This window comes from Poecilia latipinna, unplaced genomic scaffold (genome assembly GCF_001443285.1).
Source record: "Poecilia latipinna isolate Pla-1442-1.1 unplaced genomic scaffold, P_latipinna-1.0 Scaffold104, whole genome shotgun sequence".
Lineage (NCBI taxonomy): Eukaryota > Metazoa > Chordata > Actinopteri > Cyprinodontiformes > Poeciliidae > Poecilia > Poecilia latipinna.
The window spans coordinates 1120585-1130614 of NW_015112720.1; the positions used below are offsets into that span (position 1 = coordinate 1120585).

The following is a 10030-nucleotide window of genomic DNA, read 5'->3' on the forward strand; positions in this document are numbered from 1 at the left end:
TTTTTTTTTTTCAATCCCCCCACCCCCCCCCCCCCCCCGGCAAGGGCCCGCCCCCCCCCCGGGGGGGCGCGCCCCACAGTTTGGGAACCTCTGCTTTAAGCTACTAAACAACAATCGTTTTTCAGTGTAAAAAGAGACGAGATTTCTGAAAGTGCTAAAAACATTAAAATCCCCAAAGATCACAAGGCAATAGTATGAAATGTTGATTTTAACGGTTAATAATGGTCGCCGGTTTTAACATTACAGACTTGTTAAAATGTTTTATAACTGTGTTGCCTTGAAGCACATCTGTCTCCAGCTGTCAGTCAGGCAGTTCATCACAGAGGACAACCAGCCCAGCATGCACACACTGCAGGGCATTTTAGAGAGGCCAGCTAGCTGATCGTGGCTCAATGAGAAGTGTCGTTGTCTTGAATCCTAAATGTGTGGGTTCAGACCCAGCCTCCTACCGTCACATGTTGGTGTGCCTCTGGGCAAGGGACATCTAACCAAGTGGCCTGATCTGCATGTATGGGTATGAATGTGTGACACAGCAGTGATTTTTGTCAATGCGGCTCTCATGTAAAGCACTATGAGTGGTGGATATAGCTAGAAATACCCATTTAACCTAACGGAGAGAAGCAGGCGTGCACAGAAAGGACAGAAAAAGGATTCGGACTCGGGTTCTTCTACCGTTTCACCACCATGCAGCTTTGAATTATTATTATTTTTTGTAAAATGACATTGAAAAATTTGTTTCCCAAAGTCAAAAATGATTAAGACAAACTTCTTGAATCCCTTTTCAACCAAACATTCAATAAAAAAAAAAACAATAAGAGTAAAACTGTTTTCATTAATCAGTAGAACAACCTCATGCACAACCAAATCCAAAACCGAAGAGAGCTTTAAAAGGGAAAGGTAGCAGAAACCGTCAGCAAACGAGTGTGAGAAGCTTCTAGCAAGGATCGAGGGGAATCATCTTACTTTGGTCATGGTGTTTGTGTTTTTCTCCTATAAGTCAAACCACTCTAATTTGTAAACCCTGCTTAAAAAGCAGCTAGCGTTATAAAGCTAAGCTCAAAGTTGATTTAGAAAAGCTACTTCAAGCAGGACATATCACTTGAAAGAGTTCTTATCAACAGAGCTGCCTAACCTTTAAAGATTCATTAAAAAGTGAAACTACGACTGTAACCCTATGCAACACCATTCGGTGCGTAAATGTTGATATGTCAACAAACGCTAGGAGTCACGATGCAGAGAGAAACTGCCTAGCATCAATAATTGATCAACTGTCAGCTGTGGCTGGCCAAGAACTCAAAAAGCTGATCTCTATCAATAAATGAAAGCTCCACAATAAGTGCGACCAGATGACGTTAAAACAGCTCTTTCATGTGGATTCTGGGTGAAGAAGACTCAAAGCCAACAATTCTCAGGTGTTTAAAAAATGCACTTTAGTAAAGCCATTTTGCAATGTATTTTCTGAAAGCATGTCATGAGGAGTCTGTGGTTCACTCAAGTGGTGACAGAGTGAAAAAAGTACAACAGGGAGGTCGAACAGAGTACAGATAATTTGCTCTGCTTTATCTTTTTGAGCTTTTGGCCCTTGTCTGTTAATGAGCATCCAAGATTTAGAAAAAGTGGCAACATTTTGGAGTTTTCTCCATTTTTTTCTCAGCTAAACACAGAAACGCATATCTGGCAATGCTAACTGCGCTAAACGCTAACGTCGCAATCTAAAGATAGTTTAAAATGTGAATTCTAATTACTCTCCTTTTGTTTCAATATAACAATAAAAACCTGGATTTATAATTTCCTACTTCCAAGAAACTTTGGGGGTGAGGAGGGTTACACCCTGGACAGGTCACCTGTCCATTACAGGCCTCTGCTCCCAACACAATGTTAACATTTTAACTGGTGATCCGACTCTTTAACTTCACCCCCAGTTCAAGATGAAGGCAGGTCTTCTGACGTGAAGATTTGTTGTCGTCATCGGATGGAGTCAATGTTTTTATGCAGCTCAAATAGAAAGAACCGGAATGCTAAACCACCACCACCACCTCCAGTTTAGCTCCGAAACTGATACTGTTAAAAAAAAAAAGAAAGAAGAAAAGAAAAGCAAGAGGAAACTGTAATCAAAAGGCTCTGCACCACAATAAGAATCACTGATGCTCACAGCAGGGAGAAGAAAAACCCATTTCAGACAAGGTTTCTTCTTTTAATGAATAAATAAATCAAATGTTTAATTGCTTGAAGAATAAGTTTTACTCTTCAGATTCAAGGCCACAGACTACTCAGAACTTTTTATTTCCTTTTAAGAAAACGTCGGTTTTTAACAGCAGTTTTCTTTTTTTTAAGTTGCAGAAAGTATCCATCAGTCTCTCTGTGGCAAACATTATTTTCCTCTGTGGTAGATCTCCACATCTTAAATGCAAAGCCTTTTTGGCAGCCCGAAGTCTCGGATGTCACAGCCTCCGTGATTTAAGTCTTCCCCTAAACAGTTCTCCAAACAAATCCGGCTCACTGTACGACCGCACATTGGGAAGGGTTACATCAGTCTGTAACAATGATACATAAATAAAGCAGCCAACATGATCAGCTTGATGGATTACCCATCTCAGGGGTGTCTTTCATACCCCTCTAGAAAGAATGAAAACCGCTCACTTCCAGGAAGAAATCGCTGCAAAAAAAAATAAAAAAAAAGAGCTCTAAACCACCACTGTGGTGGCTTCGATGGCTTCTGGGTTTGACAGAAATAACAGCAGATATTAGGTCCGGCCTGATCTCTCAGAGTGCCCACATGACCCACTTTGGTCCTCATGCCAGTCGAGTGACTCGCCCCCTGTGGTATGTGTGAAAGCCACCCTGGCCATCATGTGACTGCGAACAATGACAGGAAACAAAAAAAAAAAAAAAAAACACCGATGCCAACCACAACGAGACACACACAGGTTCACAGATCAAAAACACACACTTTGAACATTTGCGGCCTTTTACCACCATGGCCCTATATGACAACAGAGTGGTATTAAGCATTAGTCCAGGCTATTACTACGTAAACTACTTAGCTAGGTCATGGCTCCTTCTCCTCCCTCCCTGCTCAGCTGCCCTAAGAAGTGTTTAGTGCAGTTACTGGCAGGCCCGGAGAGTTTATGTAAGCCTGACCCTTCCTCGGGCCTCCCTCACTTACTTAGCCCGAGCCTCACTGTCTCCTCTCTCCTACACACACACACACACACACATGCAGGCATACACATACACACCTCAGCTAGCCTCAAACAGCAGGCTGATTGTGAGAGGCCAGACTCGCTGCATAAATAGCTTTATTATGCTCTCAGAACTGCCAGAGCTAACCAGCTTCGCTCTCAAACAGCATAAGGTCGAGCGAGGAGGGCCACGCAACGTTTTGTCTAATGATGAAACACCGATAATGGAACACAGATGGACAGAGGAGAGAGACGGTGCATGATGCAAACGTACAGACAAAACTGAGGAAGAAAAGAGTGTTAGCGAAAAAACGGAGAGAGTGAGACAGAGGCAGGGGAAGGAGGGATGAGGGGTGTGTGTGTGGGGGGGGGGTGATGGCAGCAGAAACACAACCTTTTAAGGCTGCATACCCAGCAGCTCAGTGCCTGAGGTGGACTCGCAAATAGCTCATACACACATGGAGACAAATGCATGCACACACACACACATTTACAGATTCAGATGCACACCAAATGGCTGTTTTATTTTTTTGTTTTTTTTATTTGCACAAGCTGGTGATTTCTCCCCCCCCCTCCCCACACCCCATCTTTCTTTTTCATGCGAGAGAACCACCACAGTCTGTGGCTGCAGATGAGTATCTTAATGAGATGCAGAACGCTGTCTTTTCATTTATCTGCTTTACTCTTTTAATACAGCGCTGAAATGTTTCCAACAGGACGCAGTCTTAGCTTGGAGGAAAATCCTAAGACGTGGGCCCGGTCGTCTTCACAAGCAGAGCCTGCCTGATGCTTAAGCAAACTAAGCGGCTGTCACAGAAGTCAGGTGTACAAATGTAAATATGTACTGTGTGTTATGCAGTAACTACAGTTCTCATCTCTATTTTCAAAAGGTTGTGTGTAAAATCTGTTTACTCAGACTTTTTTCTGAGTAAACAGATCTTGGTTTTGAAGCAACTCAGCACTTTCACCATCTTACTTTTTAACCTAACTACACAGAGAACCTGCTGAAGACACGCTGATGAGAACCAAATTTCTGATCCCAAAATCTGATTTCTCTTTGAGAACTATAATATATAGGAACAGGTAGGAAAAAACAGCATTCAGAATATTTTTTATATCCTTGCTACCGATATTGTCCCTACAGCACTTTAAAAGCAGAGATGATGTCACTCTTAAAAACATGTTTTCCTCATATTTCAAAGTTAAAAGATTAGAGAGTTAATATATCTTTTTTTTTTAAAACCTTGGAACCCATATTTGCAATTAGCACAGTTAGCTCAGCTAGCATTAACATTAGGGTGGCCTCCATGTGTATTTCCTGGAGCAGTGGCTCCAAAGGTTGAGATCCCAGTAGGTGATAAGAATCAACAACTGAGCTCTAAAAATTCACTTCAGAAAAAAAATTGATTGGGGAAGGAAAAAATATGCCTCATGATAAAGTGATTACCCCTTAAATAAATCAAGAATTAGCTGTGAATAACTTGTTTGTTTGTTCGTTGTTGTTTTTGGGAAACTGGGTTCAATTCACTGCTACTATGTGCAATCAAGAAGTCATTAAAACATAGCAGAAATCTAAAAGATCTAAAAAGAAAAAAAAGTAGCACTTTTTGACCCAAATTCTGAAAAAAAGAAAGAAAAGATGAGAAAGTTACTGACATATACTAGTCTGAAAAGGTTTAAAAAGTCATTTCTAAGTGTTTGGGACTCCAGAGAACCACAATGAGTCATTATCCACACATGGAGAAACCATGAAGCAGTGGGGAACCTTCCCAGGAGCGGCTGGAAAGAACACCAAGACTCGTCTCACATTTGCTAAAAGCATCTTGATAAGTGTGCACTGTGCATATTGCATTACATGTTAGTACACTGATGAGACGAAGGCAGAACCTCTGGATGGTGCGTGTTCTGTTCACCTGGCATAAAACTAACGCAGCACTTCAGAAAAAGAACATCTTACTGAGGGCGAAACATGGAGGCGGAGGTGCTATTGTCAGGGGCTGCTTTGAAGCAGCCACTGAAGAAACTCTGAATCTCTACGTGAAAATCCTGAAGAGGAATTTCTGGCCATTAGTTTGAGACCTTACAAAACAAAAACCTGCTTCTTGCATCTGTCTTTTTTTTTTTTTTTTTTCGACGTCAACACTTGTTTAGTGATCTCAAACATTTAAGCTACAACAAAAAAGCCAAACAAGCTAACTCTGTAAGGGGGCAAATCCTTTTCACAGGACCGCACTGCTACTAGAGGAATAGTGCATTAATGTTTGAACATGGATGATATAAAGGGGATATTAGGTGGGCTCTGATGAGTTATGGTTGTTTGAAGGGGCCCCAAATCAAACTCAGCTTAAGGTCCCGGACAGCCTTGGACAGGCTCGGTTCACAAATCAAACAAGCGGAGAAGCGAGTTTCTAACTTAGATGACCGGCAAGGTGAAAGAAGCCATCAAACGGATTATTCTAAAGATCATGACTCCTAGAACAAACGCTCCCGTCTCTGGCTGCTCAACATGGACGGCACATGCATGAGCTCGACTGTAAGGTGGCAGGAAGGACGATCATAAAACACCACATGTGGGGCAGCCATAATTGAAAATGATGGTCCTTGGAGTTGGCTCATGAAGAGATGCGCGCACACACACATACACATACTGAGACACACACACACACACACAAATCCCCAGGACAAACCATATGCCAGGTAGCAAGAAACCCATCCTCACCTAACTACACCCTGCACAAGCAGATGAATGTTAAACCATTTTAACTGCAGCAGAAGACACAAAATGGCTGTCAGCAAAAAAAAAAAAACACCTCCCCTACTCTCCCACTGTCTTCCTCCTTCCCCTCTCCTCATCTCCCCACCTCCGTTCTCTCCCTCCCTTCTCCCTCTGCTACCACTTTCCTTCGCCCTCCACCTCACTCCCTCTCCCCCCCACCCCTCACTTCACTCCCTCTTTCTCTCAGAGCGCTCTGCCAAAAGGTGCTCCAGTGCCGATATTCTGTTCACAGAGACTGCCAACAGTTAGATTTGTCCTTGGATCCCGTTCACATTCCCTCCCTCCCCTCTCCTCTCCCTGTGATCCTATTTCGACCTGAGGTCCTCAGCCCAGAAGGGGATACACCTAATCGATTTCTCATGCTTTAATTTAAAGGTGGCACAGGCATCTTGTTACCTAATAGGGGAGTAACAACAGCCAGCTTGGTACTTTTTATGCCGGGGAGAAAAAAAGAAAAAAAAAAAAAGATGAAATTGCTGCCCTGTTTTGAGTGGGGGAGGGGGTCTGAAAGTGCTAACGAGACAGGATCGATAAAATTACCTCTATTATCCATCCTTCAACATGGTCATGCACTGCCTGCCCTTTATCACCCACATGAGCTCACTTCCACAACTTCACTCCCGCACGTTCAGGAGAGCTGACCGAACGTCGCCTCTGCTCCCTCCACCCTCCAGCTGCGCTCGTCTTCGGTGGGATCTGGACCGGACCGCGGTTTTTCAAAGGCCGATATTCTTCCTTCATCAACGGCACAGCACTAGTACGTGCATGAACTCATTTCGATTCTATTTTCTCGTACCCAGAAAATAAAAAACCGGACCAGGTATTGATCCAGAGAGCACAGACTGGAAGAAACGTGCATGTTCTAGCATTTCTGCATCGGGGTGTAATGCGTTTATGCTACAATGTATCTATTATGCACTCGTCTTTAGGCTCAATTCACAGGTTTTCGACGAGTTGGCACTGCAGACTGAGGTGGCCGCTGAAGACGGCTGACTTTGTGTCTGGTTGAAAGTGTCAGTGACGACTCAGTCATGCTTTTCAGATCACTGTCCTGTTAAGATACCAAATGAACAGAACCCAGCAGCTTTTTAACTTTAAACGATTTGGAATATCAAAGAATTTATAATGTGTTTCACTTTAACAAGGCCCCACACTTCAGTGAAGTGGACCAAAACACTGTTTGGAAGAAAAACAGTCCCGCAGCATCACAGAACCCCCACCATGCTGTACAGTGGGTATGAGATGCTTTTCATTCTTTGTTTCAGCCCTGACTCATTCATGGTGTTTCTTGCCAAAACACTCAGTCTATGGCCGACTCTCATTTTGCTACTTATCTTTCATCGTTAGCCTTCGACCCTACTTTTCTCTGGGAGTCCCGATAGTTTCTGTCACGTAGGGAGGAGGCGAAGGGGCCAGAGCTCCAACAAAGTGATGTTTTAATAGTGGAAACTACAGAACAAATCAGATTTATTACAACAGTACATGAGGGTTTGGATCCTGGGGCTTTTGGACTCGTTTATGCAACTCCAACAGAACAAATAGTAAATTCAACAACCAGAAGGAACTTAATGTTATTTTACAGCCTGAAAAAGTCAGAAACATGTGTGGGGGGGTTTTATGCTTCACGTAATGTGATGCTATGCGATCAACTGTCGACGATAAATGAAGATGAAGGAAGTGGAAGAAACGTCTGATTGAAGCGCAGTGTTTGATTAGTGAGGTGAACATTTCCCTGGACCAAAGACCCACAGACATCAAAGTTCTGCTCAATAGATGCCGAGCAGAACCTTGAATCCCATTTCCTGGTGTCACCTCTGACCCTTCACACTAAACTCAGGAGGTAAAGACAGACAAGCTCTAATTGTTTCTGTGATCCGTTATCAATGAAATGCAATATAAGATCCATGAATTAAAACAGGAGAAATTAACCACGGTATTTTTAAATGTCCTTCAAAAAGAACTGAGGTTTACTGATCTGACTGCAAGCATGTCAAATTGCGAAGCATGTCAAACTTTGAAATATTGAATTTAGTACTTTTTTACACAAGGGCGAAAGCTAAAATTACATATAAGTAGACCTAACCAGGTTAGAAACTTGTTATTGCGACTGAAATAAGTAGAAACTAAATACAATGACATGCATCAAACTACATCCTAGCAGTGGTTTGTGTAACAAGCAAGAAAACAACATCCAATGCAGGATTCCTATCTGTTTACATGTCACATAGAGCCGTACGTTCAAGCACGTGTAATCGGCAAGAGCTGATGCTGCATCATCTGATCACTATCCTGCTGAAAGATCAAGAGGCAACAGAGGCCGCCACATTTCTTAGTACTCTAAAGAGTCCAAGGCCACTGGAACAGAAAGTGGCTCACAGCATCACAAAACCTCCGCTCTGTACTTAAGAGTAGGTACGAGGCGATGTATTCATCCTTTGTTTCATGCACCTGGATTGGCTGTTTGTTGGGGGAAAATCTGATCTTTGGTCGACTCTGGTTTCATTTCATTCCCCTTGATGTTACTGTTAGCCTCCGGTCGTGTGTTTCTCAGCAGTAAGTCACCCTAATCGTTTCTGCAGTGTAATTAAAGGGAGCTGTGTTTTAGCTTTAGCAGGTCATGGCTGTCCACCTGCACTGACAAAACTAAAGATCATTTATCAGAGAATCACCTAGACGAGAGGGTCATGTTAACCCCAGAGGAGCCGCAGGCGTGGACGACTCAGGAGAGAGAAAATTTAGTTTAGAGTGGGATACGAGAAAGTCAGAAGAAGTTATAAGCTGAAACTTTCTAAACTTTCAACATGCAAAATACCATGTGGGGTTGAAAACTAACACTGAACCTTCCCCCAAACACATCCTCCTAGTGGGGAAACACGGTGGAGGTAGCGTCATGCTGCAGGGATGCTTTTCTTTGGTTACCCTTGATGGAGTTAAAAGCAGAGCCATCCAGGAAAAAGAAAACCTGACTGAGGCTGCAAGATATTGCAGACTAAAGACAAACTTCAACAACAACGCTGACCAAACAGCAGTTCAGATCAAAGCATGCGTTAGGGTGGCCTAGTCAAAGTCCAAACCTAAGATCAACCATTCTGCAAAGTGGAAACAAATTCGGAACCATCTTTGCAAACTAAAAGCATCGCAAAGATGTGGAAAGACGACTTCAAGCGTTTGGATTTCTGGAATCTTTAACACACACAACAACAACAACAAGAAAAATCTCAAAAACGTAACGCCACAACAACACATCAAAACCCACAGAGCCCAAATCAGTTCGGCCCAACTTAACACCCCAAAAAAGTAACAAGCACCCCCCCAACCCCCGCACAATGTGACGGATTATCAATGTCAAATGAAGACGCAGGAGGCAGAGCCCAGCACGAAAATATCTGATCTAGCAGCGGTTTTTGATGAGTGAGGTGAACCTTTTCCTCCTGTGTCGGTGGAGAAGACCTAATCAAAGCCGCACAAGCGCCAAGGTGCTACCCAGCGATAACAAACGCTGCCTCCCTGGGTGATACAGCCTCGTTTGGGTTGCCTACGTGCGTGAATCTGCCCGCTTATTTTGTGGGCATGTGACTGCAAGCATTCTCAGCGCGCTCGTTGCGAGGAGCAGCGCTCTCCCACCGCACTTAGACGAGCTGCGTACCTGAAGGCGCACAAGACTCTCGCTTCAGATCTGCATGCAAAACAAGAAACACTTTCAAACAGCAGCACACGGGCACGCCGACATGGACAAGAAGAAGAGGTGCGTTCAGGTGCGGGAATGTGCTCAGTCAAGCGGGGCTACTTACCCATGTCTAATGTTGCCACACAGTCGGCTCTAACGTGTGAATATTTCATCAAGATCATTTACAATCCATTTAGCCGAGACACGTTTTTTACACAAGCGACGGATGGGATGACAGCCTCCCGGGGAGCTGTCAAACGGTGCCGGGGAGTAAATGTGGATGGATTTTTCTCTGACAGAAAACCCCGGGGAAAATGGCGTCAACAGCGCTTTGGAAAGAGAGGAGCGAGGGGGGGGGAAATAGGACTTGCGGGCGATCCGATGAGAATCAAGGTTGCAAAAAAA

The 10030-nt window shown here is 43.6% G+C and overlaps 1 protein-coding gene across 1 annotated transcript in view; it reads right to left on the reverse strand.

The window, feature by feature from the left end:
* The window catches only part of setbp1 (SET binding protein 1), a 58766-nt gene extending 48742 nt beyond the window's left edge, over nucleotides 1–10024 (reverse strand). Inside the window, exon 1 of the mRNA XM_015027699.1 lies at nucleotides 9750–10024. The gene's annotated coding sequence lies outside the window, so the exon portion shown is untranslated. The remainder of the gene's footprint in view (nucleotides 1–9749) is intronic.
* Nucleotides 10025–10030: the final 6 nt, after the last annotated feature.